We start from the raw sequence: 25,657 nt of genomic DNA on the forward strand, positions 1-25,657 counted from the left end.
TGTCCCTGAACTTTCAAAATTCATAACTATTGTCTATTTGACATTTTCTTTCTCATACTTAGCCAACATTTTGACACGTGACGGAGTATGTTTCCTATTTTTTACATCGAACAAATTCTATAGAAACATAAAGGTTATTCACGCAATGGGACTTTTGAAAATTTGGGGCAAGTTAAAATTTTAGAACAATTTTTTTTCAATTGAAAGCGGAGGACGGAGTGATGGACAAAGTACATGCGATAATTACAAGAGGAATCTAAAATGTGAAAGGATATTAACAAAGTAATTAACAACTTAAAGGATAATTTAGAGATTTTTTATTTTTTGAAGTAATAATTTAAAAGATAATAGGTATATTATTCCTAAAAAGTAACAATTGAAAAACAAAACCAAAAGATTTTCAATACATAATCTGCCAAAGGGCAAAAATGTAATTTTGAATGGGGAGACTAGTTCTGAACAGTTGATTCATCTTTGATCAGATGGTCCAAATTAAAACCCTATCTTCTTGCATATAAAAGGAGTTTATTCTCTCTTTATGTTCCACCTCTCCCTCTCTTTTCTCTCAAAGGGCAGATCTAACTATCCGTTCCTCTCAAACCTTGTTTCTTGGTGTCTTTCTTTCAGTTGTTGCTTGATTGTGATGTGGTTGGTGTCACAGTACAACATAAATAATTCCTTCTAATCTTGATGATTCTAAACTTAGGGCATGTTATGTCAATAATCTACTTATCTCTCTTTGTCTCTTCTTGCCATTTGTGATTGTATGATGTGTACGTAGGTTGGAATGGAGGGCTTACAGATCTTGAAGCCAAAAGGGGAAAGGGAGATTTCACTGCCTAATAATGGGACTGTACAAGTAAAGCATGTGGTGGGATAAATCTTGAAAATGAGAATGAAATGGCTACATAGATCGTGGAAAACTTGAAATTCTCAATCAAGAAACCGGTAACTGAGTTTGAGACTTTCAAATATCTTATTATTTCCTCTTATTTGGATTGGGAGGATTCTGCATTATGATAATATATTTTGTAGATTGAGGCTGTTGTAACTAACGATGACCTTCAAAATATTCTTTATTGTGCAAGTCTGAAGTTGATGCAATGGGTTGAATAGCTGCTGAAGTTGGAGCGTTCCATTGGTCAGGAAAACGTAGACCAACTCAGCAACCTTAGTACGATTCATTGTTTATAACTGATTCATCTTTGTTTGGGTTTGGAGTCATTGTGTTCTATTATGTACCCCTCGTTAAATTCACTAACACTTTGGAATATATCTGAAATTAAAAGTTTGTGAATTGTAAAAATTATTTGGACTGGACATTATCACTAGGAATCTGGAGTGCTGAGTAAGGATTAAAATACATTGGAAACTTTTCATTAACTTTTAAAAACACCACAAAAGTTTCATCACAACTTTACATAACTTGCAGACACTTGTATTAGGTCGCCTCTAAATCAGAAACATCATCATATTGAACTTGCAAGCTAATTCATCTTTAATCATCTCAAGAAAAATCTGAAACTGTCATCTTTTCTATCCAGATTATATGGTCATGTTTTCCATCATTTGTGAGATTTGTGAGAAATGGGAGGATGCTATTTATTTGTTACCGGTAGAGTTAGGAACATAGACAACACATCTAGTTTATTTGTTAGGATGCAATTGAACTATGGTGGGAATTTTTCTGCATATGTAGCAATTACAGACAACTACAAAATAATTACTAAATACAGTGTAGCCCTTTAATTGATTTTGATTTTTATTTTAATTTTTCCATTCCTGAAATGTGTATTGATTCGAATTGTTATGCCTCTTTTATTAGTTTACTTGTTCTACTTGATGTTTTCTAATTTTAATTAAAAATCAGATTTGGATGCAGTTAGAGGTTCAGATCATGTTCTGACATATGGGTGCATAACAGAGATGGATGTAGAGGATAAGGAAGATACACCTGTAGCTGAAGATGTCTCTGGTGGAGAAATCAGGAAATCTGTAGCAGATGAGATAACTCTTATGGATCTTTTTCCATTTTCATTGGCTTCTTATGATTTGAAAATTATGGATGTATATAAATCAAGAGTCTCCAAAGGAGGCTGCAATGGAAAAGAAAGAACCTGATTAATCAGTAATTTAACCAGCAGAGTAAAAGGTGGCTTGCATGTCATTGATGTCTCTAATGCATCTCGAACTATGCTAATGAATATAAAAACTCTTGAATGGAATTAAGGAACGTTGAAAGCTTTGAACATTCCTGCTGCAATTCTCCCCAAAAATTATTGGAGAGATTTCAAAAGTTTGCTAGTTAGTGGTGTTCCAATTACAGGATGTCTAGGTGATCAACATGCTGCAATTTGGTCAGTATTTTAAAATTGTTCTTCAATTATTCATATTGGCTCCGTTTTTTGTAAAACATGTTTTTGATAATTTCCTGTAATATTTGCCATAGTGATTGTAATATTTGCCATAGTGATTGTGTGGATTTATGCTCATCTACTTACTATACACTGGTTCCTCATCTGTAATTTTGATGTTTAAAATAGACCATAAACTGTGCATTAAATAGTACATAGTAATTTACTTTGATCTTTAAATGCGGGTTGGGTTTGTGTGTAATAATATTTGAAGAAGTAAATTGCATGTGTGGCCAAATTTTCATTTGTAATTGTTTCCCTACTAGTCTAGAAGTATATTTTTAAAGTCCATATGCTATCATTATAGGGCCAATTATACTTCCAATTGATGAAAAAGTTAGAAATTATCTATTTAGCTAATCACCTCATCTATGCTTATTGTTATTATGGACCAAAAGAGGTAGTGATAATTTGTGGCACTAGAAGTAGAAGTGATTAATAAGGGATTAATTTGTTATTATTATAATTAAGTAGTATTTAGTTTTTTCTACTACAATTTAAGGGGGTTTAGTTTAGTCTAGGAGAATTTTTTTTGTAAAACCTAATAGGCATAATACATCTCCAGCCCCCATAAGTTGTCCAAAAAACGCAACTTACTTCTGAACTTCAAAATGTTTCAACTAACCCGCAACTCGCTTATTTAAGACAAATAGCCTGTCACATACCACATGGTAGTGCGAGATTGGAGCTTGAAAAAGTTGCAACTAACGCACACTACCAATCACACGCTGCCATGTGCCATTTGATGTGATATTTGTTTCAAATAAGCAAGTTGATAGGGTTAGTTGCTACATTTTGGAATCTAGGGGCCAGTTGCAGTTTTTGGGTAACTTCATGGAGCTGAGAATGTATAAGGCCAAGTTAATAAAAAAAATGTTTTGCTTATTAATTAAATAGTAGTAGAATTTACTATTATTAAAAGTATTGACGATTTAATTTTAATAAGTGTATTTTATATCCTTACTAATATCCCTTTTTCTTGTAACCCTTTCCACAACAGGCACATCACATTCTCCAACTCTGCTATACAATCATTGTTTTGGCCGTCACATTCTCTAAATCACTTGAATTCGCGAGAAGAATTTTCGAAAGGAGCCATCACATTCCCGAGCTAGGTTGGGCAATCATTCTCTTGGAAGTCACATTCTCTAACTATCTGCTTCACAATCAAGATTCATAGATGCATTATCCAGTTATCCAATTCAACGCGTTCAGAACACCCAAAATTGCTAATATTGTTCCGCAATCATGGGTATGTAAATATGCTAAGTTATTTGAGTGATGTGGTGATATGACAAGTTTCATGTTTAGTTCTTAAACTAATAGTTTCAGTCCAAAATGTTTCATAAACACGTTAATGCAAATGCAAATGTAAATGCTCATACTTTAATACCTTTCTAACTTTTAATGTAATTGTGGTGAAGCTCTTAGCCTGTTGGTTGAGAGTTTACCTAGAGGTCATGGGTTCGAATCATATAGGGTAGGTGGGTTGAGGGTTTTTCTTTGTCTTTAATGTAATATTGAACATATGTTTTAAGATTCAACCTACACACAGTCTCTTATGTATAACTACTTTTATTTCTATTAATCTTCTTATCCAATTATTAATTAGATATTTCATTTGGGTTCACTTAAGTGAATATATAATATTATAAGCTAGAACTAGTTATGCTATGCATATGTGAATAAGATTTGAGTAAGTAGAAGTAAAGCCACACCTTGCCAAGAAAAACAACCATATGATAGGTCAAGCTTCGGAGACTCTTTAAACATACTCTTTTGTTCCTATTTGTAAAAGATATTGTCATGGATCTAGTCCCACAAAGTAAAATAATATTATGCATTTAGAGAAGCTCTGTTTATATAGAGTTTATAATCCTAAAACGGAAAAGGAGTTAAAAGGCAAAAACTCTATGATAAGAAAATAAAGTTAAGGCTAAATCCGTGTGAATTCTTCATTTATATTTCGGGTTGATAGATAAACATATACAAAAAAATGGTTATTACATATATATTTTTTTCTTTTTTTTTTGTAATGTTTATTATTTATTTAATGATATACAATTGTATATAGATAATTCTCTACTTAGGAAAGTCGTTTATTAGATTTTCCTACCAACCACTTTCTTTTTGTATATATTTGTAGTTTACCTATTCAATACAATCAAGATTGCACGTTGTCTATCATATGAGCTTCTTCCTAAAAATCTAAGCATGTCGATTATCTATGGTGCAATCAGTTCATCCTCCTCCATGGTAAGAAATTCCTTTCACAACAAGGAGATTCTCCATTATATGATCACTGCATATGATGTTCATCAAAAATTCAATTTCCCAAATGGTTTTGATAAATTGTTGGTTCAACCGACTTCAGTCAACATAACTTTGAGGTATGTATTTGTCAATTATGGTGTTATCTTAGGTGCTAGATCTTTATTGTGTTTTATTTGTTTTTTTAGATATCATTGCATGATAAGGTTGGAAGAACCTCGTACAATGGAGCTAAGATGTTTAGAAGTGATGACTCAATCTATGAAGTGAGACTATTTCAACGGTCCTAAACTAGGTCGTGGAAAATAAATAGGGACGGTTCATAAAAAGATGGTATGTGAGGTTTTGCGTCCATTTTCTAGGACAAATATTGCAACTCCGTTTGTGGGGTTTGCGAATCTCTAGGGGACTAAGAAGTTGACTATGTAGAAGCAAATGAGGTCTTGAATGTCTTAAATATGACACTCAGCCCTCAACTAATGGTTATGAGGCAACCATCCACCCTTATTTTGTGGACATAGATTATAAAAATATGGTGGAATGGATTAAGGGTAAAGGGAGACAGTGTGAAAGTTGCAAGAATATTATATGAAGGATAATAAAAAAAAACATTTGCTAAATGTTGAGATTGGTCATAATTGTCTTCAAAACATGAAGTCACATTGCCACCTAGACATCGTGAATTTTATTGAATACATTAGAAGAGGACAAACTTGCTACACTTAATTATAATTATTTTTAATATATGAAAATGAATAGTACCTTATATCTACCTGTATTAAGTTTGTCATCTTCTAATGTCTTAAATAAAAAGTAAGATGGTTTGTAAAAAAAATTGCATTGTTTTAGGTGGCAATGTGGCTGCATATTTTCCCGATAAGTAAGATCAATCTTATCATTTAGCAACTGCTGTTTTTTTATTATCTTTCCTATAATATTCTTGCAACTTTTACAGGTCTGCTTTTACCCTTAATCCATTCCACGATTTTTTTACAATCTGTGTCCAAGAAAATAGGTGTGGATGATTGCCTCATAACCACCAGCAGAGTTAGCCAAGGGATTACTTCATCAGCCTTAACGTTGATTAAGACTCCCTAATACCTCGTATGACATAACTTGCTTATTAATTTTTTACTGAATTTAATTGTTTTAGTAGCGTTCTTTGTAAACTCTAATTGATTTATTTCAACATGTACTCTTTCAACCCTCTCCTAATTTTATAGTTTCCTTTTTAAAGGTTGTACTTGCTTACTTTCAGCTTCTGCCTATATTCTATGCATCTCGATGAGCTCACCGTATTATGTTCACCATCACATGTTATGGGGTTATACTTTAGATTTACCAATGATTTGATTTATGTATGTTGTCATTTTCAATTTCAAAATTTATCATCTATTTGATTCAGGGTTGCATCTATCTGGCTTAGTCAATGTTTTTTTAATCATGGCTTCTCAACGATTTGCTGCTCACATGTTCTATTAAGTTTTTTATTTTTATTAGTGTAATTTCTATTTGAGCAGTGAATGTATATTTTATTGGTTGTCTTTGTTAATTTTGTATCATTTTTATTTCAGTTTTGCAATTTTAATTGTTATGTAAAGAAGAGAATATCACAATGATCACTAATGAAATTGAAGCATTAATATACTAGGGGATTAAGTTTAGGGGAGCATTAATATATTGAACCATTAAACTTGTTTAAAGGGATAAATCAGCCTCTTGAGCGAGCATAATTGTCATACCGAGACTATCACAACCAGGTCAACTCTATTCAATCGAATGGTCACATATAAAGGTCGCAGATGGTTGCTCCAGATATATTTCTAGCCACCTTTACTTTACTAAAAACAATTGAAATTTGTATATTAAAGGATTCAAACTATGAACCTCTAGCTTTTAATAGACATCTACTACCAGTAAGTTATATGTTAAAAGAATAATTGATCAAACGTTTAGTGTTGGTTTGGTTGAGCTGTTTATATCTACTGTTTGGTGTTGTTGTTAGCGGATCGATTATTATTGTTTGGTAAAATTATGATTAACTATAGCTGGAGGGCTTGTTTCCTTTTGTGGTGAAAGGCCATCTTCATCACTTCAACCACACCTTGATGCTTTTGCACTTGCTACATCCAGTTATTATAGGCAATAAAGAGAGGATACAAATTTATAAACAACAACTTGTAATGATATTTTCAATATACGGATGTGTAGAACTAATTGGTCTTTTCTTCATTATTAAGTTGCATGTAGTTACAAGCTATGAAGCACGGAAACACATTCCAGCTTGCGTTTCAACGTTTCTTCCGGATACCGGAAACGGAAACGCCCGGAAACTCATACGATACGTTTCCGGGCACGTTTCGGTAATTAAGGAAAATATGAAACGGGTTTCCCTTTATGCTCCAATTTCTGCAGAATTTCTACAAATTGAGAATTTCTTTTTCTGCAATTCCATATCACACTAGGACTAGGATATGAAAATTGGTGATTGAAACTTCCTTTTTGAAGTCAAACTTCTTAAGTTGATGATCATTTTTTCTTCTATTTAAACAACTAACCTTATTTTTTCTGCTACAATTCTGAATTCTTGAGCAATCTTGTTTTTGAAGACATTCTTCCTTAGTTTCTTCAATCTCTTTTTTGACGTATTAAGGCAATTCTAAAGTGTTTTCCTTTTCCATGTTGTTCTTAATCTTCATTTACATCTTCTAGTTTGCATGACATGCATGATGACACTTGTCAAATCCCAATATAATATTTTATGCAATATTTAGTTGGGTGGGTGGTTTGGTGAAAGAATAATATTAATATTTTGTGGGTTTTTTGTTCACTAAATTATTAGGAAGTCAAAAGCTTATTTACTAATATTGTTTATCTTATTAGGTATAATATTAATAATTGGTTATATATATATAAATTGCATATTATATTTATATATATATATTATTATATTTTTAATATTTATAAATTTACCCCTATATTTTTAATATTTACACGTTTCCCCACGTTTCCGTTTCCTATATTTTTTAGAAATCACGTTTCCCGTTTCCGTTTCTGTATCCGTTTCCGTTTCCGTTTCCGTGCATCATAGGTTACAAGTTGATTAAAGTTTGAGATGCCCAACAATCAATCAGTATACCCTTAACACTGTCCTGAATGCCCAAAATTCACTTACCCAACTTAATTCATTAATACCCCCGAGCAAATTTCAATAAGAATACCTCATGCCCAGATGTTTCTTTCCTTTTGTGCGTAAAGGGCAATTGTGGCCTTCTAAAATAAATACAACCACCTTTCTAAAGCTGCTGTTTGATTCCAAAACAGCAATTAGCTCCAGTTTTTTTATTTTTAACCAAACACCACAATATCTCATTTTAAGCATGAAACAACAAACAACAGTTTTAAAAACAGGAAACAAACAACCCCTTAATCAATCCATTTAAAATATTAAAGATTTAATATTCGTAAAAATAACAGATAAAGACTCAATGTACCCATTTAAAAGATTAATAATTTAATCAATAAAAAATAAATTCAAAAGAGTTTCAAATATACATTTCACCTATGGAAAATATTCATGAACCAAATCATTTATAAAAAATATTATTCTATACATTAAATTGAATTCGTTGAATACGAAGAGAAGAATGAGAAACTTAAACCTAAATTATTCTATATTATTAATTTTTTTAATTTATATTAAGTTTGAAATTGAATATCATTTCGCTAACCATTACATCTGTTAGCCATATTTTGCGAATATGCTAATTTCAACCTTGTCACGTGTGGTTACGGTGCGGGCGTGCCAGAGAAATTATTTTTCAAAATATTAAAGACGGTTAAGTTTATGGAATTGCGCGCCAAAACTTGAAATCTTAAACGAAGAGGGACGCAAGGATTGAAAAAGTCCCTCTTGGGTCTCTAGTACCGTTATAGAAACTTTGCTGGATAAATGGTTTTATTTAAGCTAATGCGAGTAAATTGAAGATGAGAAAATAAAGGAATTTAAAGTGCGAAATTGACACAAGATTTGGTGAAAAATCGGTATTTATTGATTGAATAATTGTTTGAAACATGAAATTGGAAATGAATTACAATTGAAAAACTTCTATACTAAACATATAGCTGATTCAATTGAAATGGAATAGCAAATCAAATACAAGGAATTGAAATGCAATAAAAATAAATTGGAATTCAACAACAAACACGGAGCCACAATAGCTATCTCGGATTGATGTTGAATTTTGGCATCCGCGTGAGGTCCTTGGAGAGCTGCAATCGGACGGGCCCGTACGGTATGTGCTTGGTGCAATGGCAAAACGTTGGTAGGCAAATGGGGCAGATTTAGACCTTAACTTCGGGAGCTTGGTTTGAGTGCTTAAGAATGCGGAATTGGGCTTGTAAGTAGTGTAAATTGAACTTAAGAATGTCAGGAACAACTTTGTATAAGGGATCGAAAGCTAAAACAAATTGGAAATGGACGAAATTGAGAGTTGAAAATGACTGGACGAATCTGGAAAAATCTGGGCAGAGTAACTAAAAGAATTTGAGCTGGAAAGATCAGCGTGTAACTATAGTTTCTGGGCACGGAATTGCGAAATTAAAAACACTAGATTGAAATTCAAGACGTCAGGAACAACTTTGTCGAAGGGCTCGAAGGCAAAAAATGATTTAAAATGGACGGAATCGGGCTTTGAAAACGATTGGACGAATCTGGAAAATTGATTTGGAAATGAAATTCTAATTTAAAATTGAGCAGAGTAACAGCTTAAGAATGCTAAATTGAATTGAGAAACTTGAAAGAAAGACTATTGGAACTTGAATTGGAGTTAAAAAGAGCTTAAAAAAGGGATCAAAGCTAAGAAAAAGCTGAAGAACAAAAAGGAAAAACTTGAAGAACTTGAAGAAATTAAAGAACTTAAGAGCTAAGAACTTGAAAACTAAGAACTAGAAACTAGAGAGAATTGAAAGGGACCTTAGGAAGGGGATTGTGTTTATGTTGAGTGTGAAAAATAAGGAAGGGGAGGGGGTCTATTTATAGTTTTTTAGAGTGGCATTTTGGTAAATAATTAGTGGTATTTTGGTAAATAATCAGTGGTATTTTGGTAAATAGTCACCAACTAACTTAACCAAACCCAACTAACTCTAATTAACTAACTTAACCTCCTCAAACTGCCGTTGACTGCTTCTGGGCGAGACGACACGCCCCGCGTATGCTCTGATATGGCCTGCGTGTTGGCGGACATTAGGCCTAGTGCGTTTCATTGATGGTTTTCTCGTGTGGTGTCTCTGGTGTCGCGTCCCGCGTGAAGGATTACGCCCTGCGTCTTGTAGATACGCCCCGCGTCTTCAAGCCTCTGATCTTGGCATGCTCCGCGAATGCGTCTTACGCACGGCGTATTGGAAAATACGTCCCGCGTGAGAAATTACGCCCCGCGTAAGGTGAAGGACGCGCTGCGTGTTTGCGTTTTGACGTTGATTTCTCCGGACGCCTTGTTTACGCGCTGCGTATTGAGGACACGCCCCGCGTGGTGCCGGACTCTCTCATGGGTTGAAGGTTAGCTTACACGTGTATTTTTCATTATTTTCTAGACAAAAATAGAAACTATACCCTAAATTAAACATAAGCTTTCTATATACATAAAAAAATAAAATTTATTTTATTTTGGGTCAACAACATCTTATACCATATTTTCAAGATTTAAACCATATTACATGCGAAGATATCGTCATGTGTAACAATTATGTCAAGTCTTCAAATTGGGCGAAATTTCACCAATTGAAATGTGACAAAATAATAAATGGATGACAAACAGATAAAATTTTAAATCAAGCATAGACCAAATAATAATTTATGCCAATTATTATGTTTTTACATAGTAAAACATTTTTCCATTTTTAGGTACGCCACGTGGCTGTCACGTTTCATTTAGGTCAAAGATTTAAATTGTCTCATATTGATGTGTGACTATGTCATTATTTCGATGCCTTTTTTAGCCTTGGAATCAGCGGATTGTAATTGAGATAAAATTCAAAGTTGAGTGATTTTATTGAGACAAATTGAAGTTGTGTAACCATTTTGAAACAACCATATCAGTTCAGTGACCAATGTTGTATTTAACCCAATTTCTTGCCATCTTGAGTGCATTTAATATTCCTTTTCCAAACTTTAAATGCAGTTTTCTGAGTTAAAATCAACTTTAGCTTTTAATGAAAAACTATATTTCAAGCTTTTAGAGCTCAAATAGCTTTCAATATTTATGTTTGTCTTTTCACTTTAAAATGAAGAGTTTTACATATTTGGTTAGTGATTTCGTGTTTATATTTTACACCTAAAATGTAGCTTTTTTACAAAAACAGTGAATATCTGCTTTTGAGAAAAACAGTTTTTTCCAACAACAAACAACAATAGGTAAAACAAACGACCCTTAATCTATTTATCAAACACTTATTATTATTTTTCACACAACACTTTTTGTCATAACACTTTCTCTAGTAATAAGTTATCCAACAATACCAAGTGATATCCTTTATTTTTTGGATTAAAGTCATATTTGGTCCATATTGTATCCAAAATTTTATAATTTCCCCCTTGAAAAATCGGTTCGTTGAAATATTCCTATGAACGACATTTGATTGATTTAGATGAGAAATTATCTAATTTGTTAAATTTTCAGCATGACACTATTTTTAACATATGATATACACGTGCCAATTTTTTATTTTTTTTTCCATATAAACTTAATATACGGATGAATAAGAAATTTTTTTCTTATTTATCCACATATAAAATTTATATAAAAAAATAATTAAAACAATTGTGATCTACACGAATCAGTCAAATTCTACCCATGGAAATACCACTTGAGCTAAATGTATAAAATAATAGTACATCAACAAATGATTTAGATAGTCAGCAGTTATTTTTTTTCCTTTGTTTGCTGATAAAAATCTAATTTACTCTTAATCATCAATACAACAACAACAACAACAACAAAGCCTTAGTCCGAAATTATTCGGGGTCGGCTAACATGAACCATCATATAAAACCGTGAAAATCAAGTCGTGTCAGCGACACAGATTCGCTCCCTCCACTCCGTCCTATCCACTACCATATTTTCCTCAATTCCCAATAAACTCATATCACTCTCGATCACCCTCCTCCAAGTTTGCTTAGGTCTTCCCCTACCCCTCACCCCTACGTCTCACATGGCCAAACCACCTTAGTCGGTTTTCTCTCATTTTATTCTCAATAGATGTGACCCTTACTTTTGTCCTAATTATTTCATTACGCACCCGGTCCTTTCTCGTGTGACCACACATCCATCTCAACATACGCATCTCCGCCACTGACATCTTATGGATGTGGCAGTGTTTCACTGCCCAACACTCCGTACCATATAACAATGCTGGTCTAATTGCCGTTCGGTAGAATTTTCCCTTCAATCTATTAGGCATGCCGGGATCACAAAGGAAACCCGTAGCACTCTTCCACTTCGACCAACCAGCTTTAATCCTATGAGCAACATCTCCATCTACTTCTCCATCCGTTTGGATAATAGATCCTAAATACCGGAAGCAATCCGAGGCCTGAACAACTCTCCCATCTAGGGTGATTGTCCCTGCCTCCCTACTCCTACGGCCGCTAAACTTACACTCCAAATATTCTGTCTTACTTCGACTCAACTTAAAGCCTCTAGATTCTAGAGTTTGCCTCCATAGTTCCAACTTCATCTCCACTCCTTCTTTCGTCTCATCAACCAACACAATATCATCTGCAAACAGCATGCACCATGGTATACCATCTTGAAGTGAACTTGTTAGTTCATCCATAACGATGGCAAAAAGAAATGGGCTTAGTGCGGAACCTTGATGCACTCCAATCGTAATAGGAAACTCTTCAGTCTTCCCAATACTAGTACGTACACTCGTGCATACTCCCTCATACATGTCCTTTATGATGTCAATATATTTCCGCGAAATGCTTTTCCTTGTCAAGGCCCACCAAAGTACTTCCATTGGTACCTTATCATATGCTTTCTCCAAGTCAATGAAAACCATATGCAAGTCTTTCTTCTTATTTCGATAGTGCTCCATTAATTGTCTCATTAGATGGATGGCTTCCATAGTTGATCTTCCCGGCATAAAGCCAAACTGGTTTTCCGAGATCTTCACCGTCCTCCTTAGCCTTTGTTCAATCACTCGCTCCCAAAGTTTCATAGTGTGACTCATTAATTTGATTCCCCGATAGTTGGCACAATCTTGGACATCGCCTTTGTTCTTATACAAAGGGATTAAGGTACTTTTCCTCCATTCTGATGGCATCTTATTGTTTCTCCAAATTTTGTTGAAGAACGTCGTCAACCATTCGATTCCTCTTTCTCCCAAACATCTCCAAATCTCAATAGGGATGCCATCAGGTCCTACTGCTTTCTTCAACTTCATCTTACTTAATGTCATTTTGACTTCACCCTTTTGAATTCTCCACAGACATTCATGATTTATCATATCGTGATGGATACTTATATCTCCAACATCTTGTTGGCGATCTCCATTAAATAAGTCATCAAAATAGGACCTCCATCGTTCCTTGATATCCTTATCTCCAACTAGGACTTTCTGGTCCACATCCTTCACACATTTAACTTTTCCGAGATCTCACGTCTTCCTATCTCTCATCCGAGCAATTCTATATATGTCTCTTTCCCCTTCTTTCGTATCCAATCTTATATACAGATCCCGATTCACCTTTGCTCTAGCATCTCGTATGACCTTCTTTACTTCCCTTTTAGCCTCTTTGTATTTTTCGTAGTTCTCGTCACTCCTACATTTCCCCAATAGTTTATAGGATTCTCTCTTACTCTTTACTGCTTGTCGTACTTCTTCTGTCCACCAAGATGTGTCCTTACCCGGTGGCATGCTACCTTTAGATTCCCCTAGAACTTCCTTCGCTACTTCCCTTATACTATGCTCCATCTTATTCCATATCGAATCTATATCTGAATCCATATTGCAAGTCCAAATATCTTTTTTGGTCATCTCATCCACAAATTTTTGTTGATTCTCCCCTTGCAATTTCCACCACTTAATCTTAGTCTCTACTTGAGGTGTTTGTTTTCTTATACATTTCCTACTTCGAAAATCTAGCACCACTACTCTATGTTGGGTTGTCGTACTCTCACCAGGGATCACCTTACAATCAATATAACTCTTTCTCCAAGCACTCCTTACTAAGAAGAAGTCAATTTGGCTCGCATTACCGCCACTCCGATAAGTCACTAAGTGGGATGTTCTCTTCATAAACCATGTGTTCATGATACTCAAGTCATAGGCTGATGCGAATTCCAAAATATCATTTCCTGCTTCATTCTTATCTCCAAAGCCATACCCTCCATAAACACTCTCAAACCCATCTCGCCTAGAACCCACGTGTCCATTGAGATCACCCCCTAGTACCATTTTTTCATCCCTAGGAACCTGTTGCACCACTTCCTTTAAGTCATCCCAAAAAGCTTGTCTTATAGACACATCTAATCCTATTTGTGGCGCATATGCACTAATGACATTCACAACCTCATCCCCTATCACTAGCTTAACACTCATAATTCTATCGCTCTTCCTAGACACCGCTACTACCTCATCAATATACTCCCTATCAATAAGAATACCTACTCCATTTCTACCCTTATCCTTTCCTGAGTACCAAAGCTTATAACCCCAAGGAGCTATCTCTCTAGCCTTAGCTCCAACCCACTTGGTTTCTTGTAGGCATAATATATTTATTCTCCTCCTCTTCATAACATCTACAATTTCAGCTAATCTTCCTGTCAAAGAACCTATGTTCCATGTCCCAAAGCGTAACCTACTACCCTTACCCCTACCCCTACCATTACCGTGGACTAGCTTATTTACCCGCAACCCTTGCATATTTGACACCACCCCCGGGTCCTGGGGTGGCGCGCCGCTTCGGGGCGACGACCTAGCAACCCTTGCACATTTATCACTACACCCGGGTCTAGGAAGTGCAGCGCGTCGCTGAGTAGGGAACGCCCCAACGGTATTTATATTATGGTTCATGTCATAAGATGTGGCTAAGTTTTACGCTGGCCGCCACAAACCTACCGCAACCCTCCTCCTTTGTCCGGGCTTGGGACCGGCTGTAAAGGCCACCAAGTGACCCTCACAGGCGGAGTTACTCTTAATCATCAATAATGATAAAAAAATCTGTGGAAATCCTCAATGAACCATGCAAGGCTGTTAAAAATTTGTATTCCCAATGGTTGTTTTATGGAAACTAGCACATCCACCGAGATAATTAATGACTAGTAACAGGATCATTAATCACTGGCAAATTTAATATAATCTAAACAAATTATAGTGACATATTATATTTTTATTTTAGGAATATTGTTATAATTTGTCCCTATTATCTGCAATTTGCTAAATGTTATTTTTAAAGTGTTTAACTTTATTCTTAACATAAAATTGTATGTGAAAACAAGATTCATTTTGACAAATGTTTGCATTACTATTAATAATAGTAATATATATTTGAAGGTCGAAAAGCATTCCCCAAAGCTCCGCTTGAGTAGAGCATGGCATAGATTATAGGCATACCGCACATGGTCCACTTTCTCATATAAGACCCGATCGAATCAATTCAATTCAAGATATGATTAATTACATAATTAGTCATATAACACTAAACCAATATATTTAAATCTTTTGTCAAATAAGATAAAATTAATCTTATTTGGAAATATTAGGTGTAACATTGAAGGAGACAAATTTGTACCTTATCCATTTTTTTTAATTGAAATACGGATCTAGCCCAATGGGAAGTCCAACCAGGTTGGCATCCCCGAAAAGGCAAAGAACCAAATATATAAATGAAGAGATGAAAAAAGTATGAATCTAGTACAAAGAATGTTTTAAGAAAATCTAAACATATCCCTACCAATGACATTATCTCTAGCAAGAAGGGAGCAGAAGTCTGGAAGGGTATTCCACATTTGTAAATCTGAGGCCAGACGTCCGTAATTAGCAAGAGCGTCTGCCACTTGATTTCCCTCACGGAACACATGAGAGACAACCACCTGAATATGTGTCATTGAATCTAAACAATTTAACCAATCCACACGCATTGTCTAGGGAATGATCTGCGCACGGGCACAGAAAATTCGAATAACGTAAGTCGAGTCACTTTCAATTTAGAGACGAGTCCATCCACGTGACCTCACAATTGAAACTGCAAAAATAGCGGCTTGCAATTCAGCCATGTGTACCAAAGCACAATCAAGGGGGGAGGCAAATCACCCAAGGGGATGCCCCTGACTATTTCGAAAAACCACACCGCAACCAGCTCTACCCGAGATCATGGAGGCATCAGTGTTAGCTTTAATCCAATCAGACGGAGGGGGCTGCCATCTAACTTCAATGATTCGACGGGCCCTATGATGACGAGCGTTTAACCCGAGATTGTGGAGAATAGATAACTCCATAACAGAATTCCAAACCGATCCGTTGCTGATTCTATCAGATCATTCCCTTTTATTTTATTCAATAGTTTAAATAACTGATTTACATATAAGGAGCTTTGAGATTCAGAAATGAAAAATTTCCAGCAGAGGCTTCAATCTTTTAGCTATAACCTTTTTATATGGAAAAAAGACAATTAAAGTATATCGACATGTGGTTCTTTTTAACATGTCACATGTTAAAATTAGATAAATTTTCATCTAAAATGAGTTAGATTCTATCTATGACAATACCAATTGAATTAAATGTTACCAAACAATTGAGCTTGCTGGTGTTATGTGGTTCTTTTTCCTGCTTTTTTTTATTAAAACCAAATCTAATTTACTTTTAATGAGAAAATACTAATTTATACTCCTAAATGAATTTTGCAGTGCTGTTGCAAATTTGTGTTCTCAATGGATACTTCATGGAAACCTGCACATCTATTCAAGCCATTTATAACTAGTAACAATAATAACAAGTGCATTTATAACTAGTAACAACTTTCAACAAATTTAATGAATGTTAAACAAATTATATTTTTATAGTAGGAATAAAGGAGAAGTGTAAAAATACTCATAACCCTGACATTCAGCAGTAATTTTATTTTTAATGTCTAAAATGGTGGTGCCCGCTATGGTTACTTTATTTTTTACAAAGTACCGTTACTTGGTGTGTGGTTTTCACCATTGGATGATGGAGCATAAAATTCATCCAATGGTGAAAATGAGCACCAAGTAAGGGTACTTTGTAAAAAACAAAGTAACGATAGCGGATACCCTAAAATGGTATAATTTTACGCATAATATTTGCAACAAATAGCAAATTTATGCCTAACATTAGCAAGTTAGATCAATTTCAAAAATAATTAATTAAAATACAAATGTTTCGTCGAATTTAAGAATATTAGTCTCAAATTCTTTAGAGGTATTTAAGAATGTTTGTCTTTTTGTTCAATTTAAAATATAAATGTTTGGTCGAATTTAAAAATATTAATCTCATTCCTAACGTAGACAACTGTTGGAAAATAAGGAACAAAATATTTGTATAATGATTTATTAAATTTGATTCAACTTGCTAAAGTTAGGGATAATTTTGTTCTTAGTTCCCAACATTAGGAGTAAAATTCCACTGTTTTATATGTTAGTGGTAAAATTGCCCCTGACTATCAATGTTAAGAGTATTTTATCATAGCATTACTTCTAACATTGTTAAACAAGAGTAAGTTTATACATACCTAGTAGAAAAATTGAACATGCTCATTTAAAAGTTAATCAACTCCCACATTGGATTTTCTAAACAAATTTTCGTACATTTTAGAATATTGTTCATAACTGTTTAAATAACATAATAAATATTTGGGTGAATTACATATAAATATCTTGTGTTTCACTGATTTGCATATCTGGTTTACAAATTTTTACAAATACAATCCAATGCTTTGCAAAATTTTGCATTTGAGTTCACTTTGACACTTTGGCAGTTTTGTAGCTGTTTTAATAATATAATAGATATTTTAAACATACTCCCTCCATTGCCTTACATAATTCATTTTAGCAAATTACTTTTTTCCTTCTAGGATGCCAAGAACTTTTAGTTTAGTTTTTTTGTCCAAATATTAAATGTTTTGTATTGGTACATGTGTTTTTTAATATTCCAATACTAATTCTCCAATAGCGACATGAGAGAGTATTTTTTTAGTTAACAAATATATTCCTTAATTTGTGTGAAATATCTAGAATGATTATTATATAAGGGAATGGAGAGAGTAATTAATGTTGGAAAGGTCTGATGTGACAATTACATAACGCGTGTGTTGGTGATATTTTCGAAATATCCCAATTTTCAACTGCGTTTGCGGGGATTAAAAATGGTAAAAATAATGAGGGCGTGCCAGAGAAGCTAATTATCAAAGGGTAAAATGGTAATTAAATAAAATAAATAAATATAGTGCACCTAAATTACTTGAATTCTAAACGAAAAGTTATTGACGACCGTTACAAGGACCAAAAATAAAAACAACGTTCTTGGGCCCCGACGTTACTTGACAGGTCGGTCGGAAAAACAATTTTTTAGTATAAGTACCAAAAATAAAGGCAATAAAACAACACAAAGATATAAATTTTTTAAGTTTTCTTTTATACACTACAAGAAAATCAGTAGTTAGGGACCGAAAATTCAGTCGCAATTCGGTCCCTAAATGTATTTACTGGCTGAATTTCACGAGTTAACGACGAATTACATTCAGTCAGTAACTAGCTGGTCGGTAAGGGATTACTGACAATCTTTTGGATTCAGTCGGTAACTTTGCGACAAACATACATATTCGTAAAATAATGTCGTTATGTTACCGACTAAATAGTTGGTCGCAAATCCATAAAATGTAGTCAGTAACTCTGCTTCGGAAATATTATCTTCCTAGCCTTACTGACGAAACTAGCGTTATTTTGCGACGGAAATTCCATCGTAAACTGTATATATTTTTTTATTTGGAAGTAATTAATTTGCACAAAAATAGAAAATTAATTTTGGATTGAAGAGAGTTCATTCCAATTGAAAAAGTACCTAAAACATGTCTAATGCATAATGACTAAAATATTGAAACATATATTTTTGACTATAGGCACAAAAGATATATAAATTGTATACAAATAATGAAATAATGAAAGGTCATACAATTCTCATACTGAGACTCCTTGATCTGGAACAGATTCTATGATCCTTCCCTCAGGATCCTCAACTTTATGAATAACCCGTTGAAACTACACAATGTAAGATATTGTAAGAAAAAAAAGAAATGAAGCTCACACTAGCCTCAATTAGCTGTACAAACATTCTTTCATATTCCCACCTATGATGTGTACATAGATTGTGCTGCTATTCTCCTCTCTGTAAACAATTCAAACCACCATAAATTCAAATTTATATAGGAATAAAAATATTTCAAGTTAAGCTTGGATAAAACTTTCATTAACGAACAACACTAGCAGAAAAAGTTCACGACTTTAGTCATATCAAAGTTAACCGCAACTTTCTAAACGATTCGATTTTTTTTTAAAAACCAGCAACACTAAAAAAACTAGAGGATGAAAATTTTACACTTCAAAAATAAAGACCAACTTCATTCGTGATTAGGTTTAACACAGCCCTTATGATTTCTGTTCACATTGTTCAATTAATGAGGCAAGAGTTCATCAATTAGAATCAAAAGCCTCTTTACATATCAACATAATCTAACTAGTTTGACTTCTATCCAAAATCATCTTAGAAAATTATGCTCCATCTAGGAGACAAAAAACAAGCAAGGCTTTCAATGCATGCCAATGCTGCTCCAACCACTACGCTGATTCTAATTCATACAATTGGCCTATTAATTACCTTCAACACATAAAAACAGAGGACATGATACTAATTAACTACCCTTACACGATTTTACCAAATTACTGCAACTAAATTCAAATTATCGGCAATCAAGAAAATATCAACAACTTACTAGATCCAATTAAGTAAAACTCATATTATGAAGCAACAACTAGCAACCTGAATTGAATGGAATTCATAATTGAAATTAAAAGCACTTCGTTGACGTACAAAGTTTGGATATGAAAAGGAGAAGCATATTTGAATTCATCTGACCTTGATCTCATAGGCTTTGAATTCTCACTGCTAATCTCAAGCATTCCTTCTCAAATTGTTAACAACTGTAATCAAGCAAATATCAACAACTTACTAGATCCAATCAAGTAAAACTTATAACATGAAGAAGCAACTAGCAACTTGGACTGAATGGAATTCATAATTGAAAATTAAAAGCACTTTTGTTGACTTACAGAGTTCGGATATGCAAAGGAGAGAATAGTTGAATTAATCTGGTCTTGATCTCACATGCCCAAGATATTGCTTCCCTGGTTGCATGCTCCATGAATGATGAAAATATGTAGCTCTTCCACCAATTCTATGAACAGCTTCACTCTTCCAAACAGGGATTTATTAGATGATCATCCAATTCCTAAATCACACCAGCCAAAACATAAACTGCACAACCACCGGTAATGGTGAAAATCAGAAAAGTGGAAGCAAGCAAAAATCTCTCTTTCTTTAAAAGGGGAAAGGGATGTGAAGTCAAAGGCAGAGAAGACAAAGAAAAGCAAAATAAGACATTGAGATTCGATGTAAGTCATGCATAAAGTACTTACCATGTGATTGAATATCATGGTGGAAGGAGATATATGATGCAAACCCTTTTATTTGATCTCAAGATATGAGAACTTCTACCCTTGCTCACAACTAGAATAAAGTAATCCTGTATATGTTGCCTTCAAGAACCGTACGGGTACTGTATTACCAGTTGCACTTGCACATATGGACCAAAGCTATAAGACAATTATTTCCAACTAAGCAGCCATATAATTTGCAATCTGAATTACTAGCAAACAAAATTGGTGGCAAGGCATTTTGCCAATCTTTCATAGTCACAATAGAGTGGACAAGGGACAAAACAAGAAATTAAAAGTGGATCTATTGAATCTCGCATGGGAGGACCAAATTATATAACAAAATATGCTTTTCTAGACTCCCAATGAACATTATCTAAAGTTAAGGTCTTGGTAGCAGAGCAATTTGCAAGAATAATTAAACAGACAGTACAAACAATCTATTACCCAGTCAACAAACCGCATAGCAAAAAGGACCTTGTCTTACAATGAAAATGCTTTTCTACTAACAGTTTCATTCTTCACAGTTGAAGTGCCTGTATTCCCACCTTCTCCAGCCTGTGATTGCAGCATGCTACTCTTTTTAATGTTAATGGAAAACTCATAGAAAAGGAGAAAGACTTTCCATCTGCAAATACCCACTTCGACCAAACCAATATTAATCAAGGTAACAGAAGAAAGACTATATGAGATGAGAGGACCTAAAATCCCCTCAACAAACTTCATACAATATAATAAACCTTAAATCCCTAGAAATGCAAGAACCAATCCTTCCAATATTGTACAAAATCAATAAACTGGGAAATTAATTAAATATGAAACGGTTCAAATAGGGAAAACAAGAGTCCTACTCACTTTAAGCAATCATGGACCGATTTTACAAACCAGGATTGGAAGTCGGGTCGATTGAGACGAGGAAACACCTAAATCCGATCCCAATGAGGACAGATCTGGTGGAAGTGATTGAAGGTGTCGACACTCTTATTTCCTTCACCGTCGTTGGCTTGTTTGCTGTGGTTGTTTTGTTTCGGCCATGAATCTCATAAATGAGATGACAAGTAGATGTCGGTGATAGGAATTTTCAGTTGAAGCAGACGGATCAGAGGCCGGCGGTTACTGATTCAGACGAAGATGAGGCGGCGGCAGCAGTTGAGAGCAAAATGGGAGAAGCGAATTTAGGGTTTTAGAGTGAGGAAGGTAAAGAATGAAGGGTTACGGAGATAAGAAGGGAAAAAAAGTAAAAACAACACCTGTTACCATTAATAATTAAAGGACTTAAAAAAATAAAAAAATAAGTAATAAGTTTAATGACCCAAATTATGGTCTTTAAAAGACTAGATTTAGTGGGTAAAGTGAGGGTAAACGCTTCCCACTTAGTTAACAACCAATACAATGGTTAATGACCAACTGAAGTAGTTAATTAAGGACAGATCTGATTTCAGTCTTTAAAATCAGTCATTAACTAAGTAATTTCTTGTAGTGATATTTTTATTGATTTTGTAAATATTTTTCAATGTTTTTTGTATTATAAATAATAATAAAGCGTGAAAATTACAACTTAAAATGAAATAATAACTTTAAAGCGAGAAATGTAAATACGTCATAAAAACAAATATGTACGGGATGAAATAAAATTAAACCGATCTATTTGATGTCATTAGGATGTGTGAAATTGAGGATTGGAACTCTGGAAAATCGGCTCGGGTACTGTTGCGTTGTCCGGGTAATGCTGGGCGAATTCGGAGCCATTCGAAGAGTTCAGGGACTTAAGCAGAAATTTACCACCAAACTAATAAATCAGTCCCACTTTGTAGAACAAAAACAGTGATTCGTTGGAATTTTCTGGTTCAATTTCAAGAGTTGTAGAGATCGGATTATAGCGAAATGAAGGCTAGTATTTAAAGTTAGTGTGCGAAGGAAGGGTTTAGAACTGGAATTTCAGAAAAAGGTCGAGTAAATGAGTCGGAATAAATTATTGAAAATGGGGTGACAAAATAATTGTTTGATGGTTGAAAAACCAAAAGCTTGATTCTGGTACTTTAGGGGCGATTAAGAAGGCTATAAGATGTCATTTTTTACGAAATAAAAATTGAGAATTCGAGAATTGATGTCAATAAAGAGATTAAAATTAATTTGGGCTAAAATGATCAGCTAACCAACTCTAAATAAAATTTGAAAAAATGGCTCACCAGAAAAGTTGTTTGATGAATTTTTCAATGATGAAAAACTCAGAAGCTTGTTTCTAAGTCTCTTTAATTGATTGAGATCAATAAAAAGTTTCTAAACATGAATTGGAATAGGTGTGTAAACTAAGAATGACTCGAAAATGGGGTTTCGGTGATCTTGGTAAATGCTTGAAGCTTTGAAGAACATAACAATGGTGAAATTTGATTTAGACTAAGAAAGCTTGAACCAAGGATTGGGTAACGATTTTACTGACTTAACTAAGAGATTGCAAAACGATTTGAGAATTTGTTGATTAGACTAATTAGATGCTAAAGAACGATTTCTACGAACCTAAGGATTGATAAAAAGGCATGTTGGCAGAGAATTTGAGAGAAAAATTGAGTTGTCTGTGTTTGATTGATTTTTGAGTAGGGATTGGAATGAATGAGTTAAGCTCTATTTATAGGATTTTGGGTAACAAATCCCATGTTAGTGGCTCTTAAACTTCTCACCCAGGATCCCATTACCTTTTCATAAGTTGAAGAAAGAAAATGGCTGAGTTGGGAGTTGGAAAAATGGAGGTAATGCCGTGAAATACGTTCCTCAAATAGGTAGACATATTCAAACCCGTTTTTCAGCACTGCTTCTCTTTGAAAAATTCTACCGGCTTCGTTTTAGCTTCGTTTTGCTACGTTTTTTACATTCCGGAAAGCTAACATCCCGAGCTTTCTCAAAAAAATAATAGCTATCTGATATCTTGATGTTTCGGGGTAGGTTTTCATCGTCGAAGTTGCTGGACGTGTTACTGAAAAAATGGTGCTCGTTTTTTGACATTCCGGAAAGCTAACATCCCGAGCTTTCTGAAAAAAATAATAGCTGTCTGATATCTTGCTGTTTCGGGGTACGTTTTCATCGTCGAAGTTGCTGGACGGGTTACTGAAAAAATGGTGCAAATTTGCCCCTGATTTTTTATTATTTCTTTTTCTTTTCTTTTTTATAATCATCTTTTGATATTATTTTTTATTTTTTATCACATTTTTATTTTGTTGAGAGATAAATTTAATTAAATAAAAATAACTATAGAGTAAAAAAATATCTTATGCTAAAAATATAAAAATTAAATTATCCCCAACAATTGCCCCCTATTTTATGTGTAAAAGATTTGAAAATAAATTTTGCACATAAAATAAGTCTTTTATTATTTTTTTTTTACCCATCAGTACCGATTTTGTTGAAACTGAAATTGTGTTCTTTGCAGCTTCCTCATCATTTTCACATATAATTTCTGCTGGTTCATTGCTCGGAAAGAAAATAAAGATCACCCAGGTAAATTTTGTATGAAAATTGATAGTGTGTGATGGAATTGCTGGATGACTTGTTGAATTTTTCTTTGAATTACAAGACATGCCTGCTGCATTTTCTGATATTGCTATCTCAATTTTTTGCTTGTTTCGGCTTTGACTAATATGCTGAATATGCTCGTGTCTACCTCTATTTTCCTTCGTAATTAGGCTCAATTTGCAATCGGTTTTTCCTACTCATGTAAAAAAAATAGTTGCTGCCATTTCATTTAAATTGCATTAAAATCGATCTTGAGTTTCAACTTATTTGAGCTTATTCCTGAAAAATGTTGAAGTTAAATCCTATTTGTATCCATGTAGATCTGCTGCTTGCTGAAATTGTTTTAACTTCGTCTATGAATTCGCGACTTCACTTCCGTTGTTAATAAATGTCTTTGAGCTACTGATTGGTGGAAATAAATTGAATTATCACTTCTTTTTCATAGGAATCATGTTTGGCTGATATCCGTCTTGAACATGTTGAGCTCGGAGTTGAGAATCCATTTGATGATATGGATATATAGTATATGACGGAACCTGCCCCTGACGTCTTCGAGCTTGGATGCCATCGGTGCTGCACATGTTGTTGTCTCGTATTTGATGGGGACAAAACTGAGCTAGTGGACGTCGGATCAGGTGGAAAAGCCTACACCGAGCTTCTTTGTAGCGATTGCTTTTTTTTTCTCTGAAAACTTTTTGTTCTTTTTTAAGTTTTTGGGACATGTAGATGGACTTTTATTGTTTTTCTTCATTTTTATTTTTCTTTTCATTTATGTCTTTTATCATTTCTTTTTTTACACTTTTTTTCTTTTGCAATGGATGCTTTATTACCTCTAAGAACGCTTATCGCATCTTTATTTTTTTTTATAGCGGTTGATGCCCCCGCTTTGTCCTTCGGCTGTGACAAAATCATTGAACCTCTTCGATGAGAGGTTCATTGCTAACCAGCCTATGGTAAGACACAATGGTGCTCGTCTTGAAGATGCTCTTCCCTTGATTGGCGCATGACTTGCTTTTTCCTTTAGTCTTGATCTTGATTGGACCAATGTTATCTTCGTATAATCGAGACTCCACCATATCCGAATGTGTCTCAATATGTTTTTCATTTTCCTGAATCACCTCAACATCATCCCCTTTCCAAAGTAGTAAAAGTTGGTGCAAAGATGAGAGAATGCATGAGTTAGAGTGAATCCAATCTCGACCGAGCAAAGCTTGATAACTTGCTGTAGAGTTCACCATAAAAAATTCTACCATAGTGGTTTGGGTACTGATGGTAAGTTGCACAGGTAAAACCCCATAGGTTTTAGCAACTTTACCGGTAAAAGCTGAAACAGAAATTTCTGACGTTATTATGTCACCTACAGATTTTCCGAGAGCTAGTGCCATTTTTAATGGCATAATGTTAACGGCTGAACCGTTATCAACTAAAACTCTCGATAAACTCTTGCCATCAATGTGTGCTTTAACGTATAATGGCTTAATGTGGCGTGTCATCTTTAGAGTGGGTTTGTCAAAATAAACCTGTTTCATCCGATCTTCTCACGAAGCTTTAATTATGACGCCACTTTGCCGGTCTTCTTGAATCTCGTGTACCTCCCCGTTTGGCTCTTTACTTCTGAAATTTATTGGTAAAATTAAAGAAGTAGCAGCACAACCAGCTTGGATAATGAAATCTCCAACACGAATTTTCACATTTTTCTTTTCTTTTATTTTTTGTTTCGAAACGTTGCTAGAA

The 25,657-nt window shown here is 34.3% G+C and overlaps 2 long non-coding RNA genes across 4 annotated transcripts; one reads left to right on the plus strand and one right to left on the minus strand.

Annotated features, from left to right (window-relative positions):
* Positions 1–564: 564 nt before the first annotated feature.
* On the plus strand, positions 565–5,791 carry LOC136201185 (uncharacterized). 2 transcript variants are annotated; one of them, XR_010673718.1, is made up of 6 exons: positions 565–648; positions 782–948; positions 1,089–1,174; positions 1,871–2,357; positions 3,415–3,666; positions 4,561–5,791. It is a non-coding gene; the product is annotated as an uncharacterized lncRNA (long non-coding RNA). The 2 variants fall into 2 exon arrangements; XR_010673719.1 differs by having other exon boundaries at positions 1,883–2,357.
* Positions 5,792–18,836: 13,045 nt separating this feature from the next.
* LOC136201092 (uncharacterized) lies at positions 18,837–21,628 on the minus strand. Of its 2 annotated transcripts, XR_010673683.1 has the most exons (4): positions 20,399–21,628; positions 20,033–20,237; positions 19,839–19,903; positions 18,837–19,091 (listed from the first exon to the last, which is right to left on the minus strand). It is a non-coding gene; the product is annotated as an uncharacterized lncRNA (long non-coding RNA). The 2 variants fall into 2 exon arrangements; XR_010673682.1 differs by lacking the exon at positions 19,839–19,903.
* Positions 21,629–25,657: the final 4,029 nt, after the last annotated feature.

Source organism: Euphorbia lathyris, chromosome 7 (assembly GCF_963576675.1).
Source record: "Euphorbia lathyris chromosome 7, ddEupLath1.1, whole genome shotgun sequence".
Taxonomy (NCBI): Eukaryota; Viridiplantae; Streptophyta; class Magnoliopsida; order Malpighiales; family Euphorbiaceae; genus Euphorbia; species Euphorbia lathyris.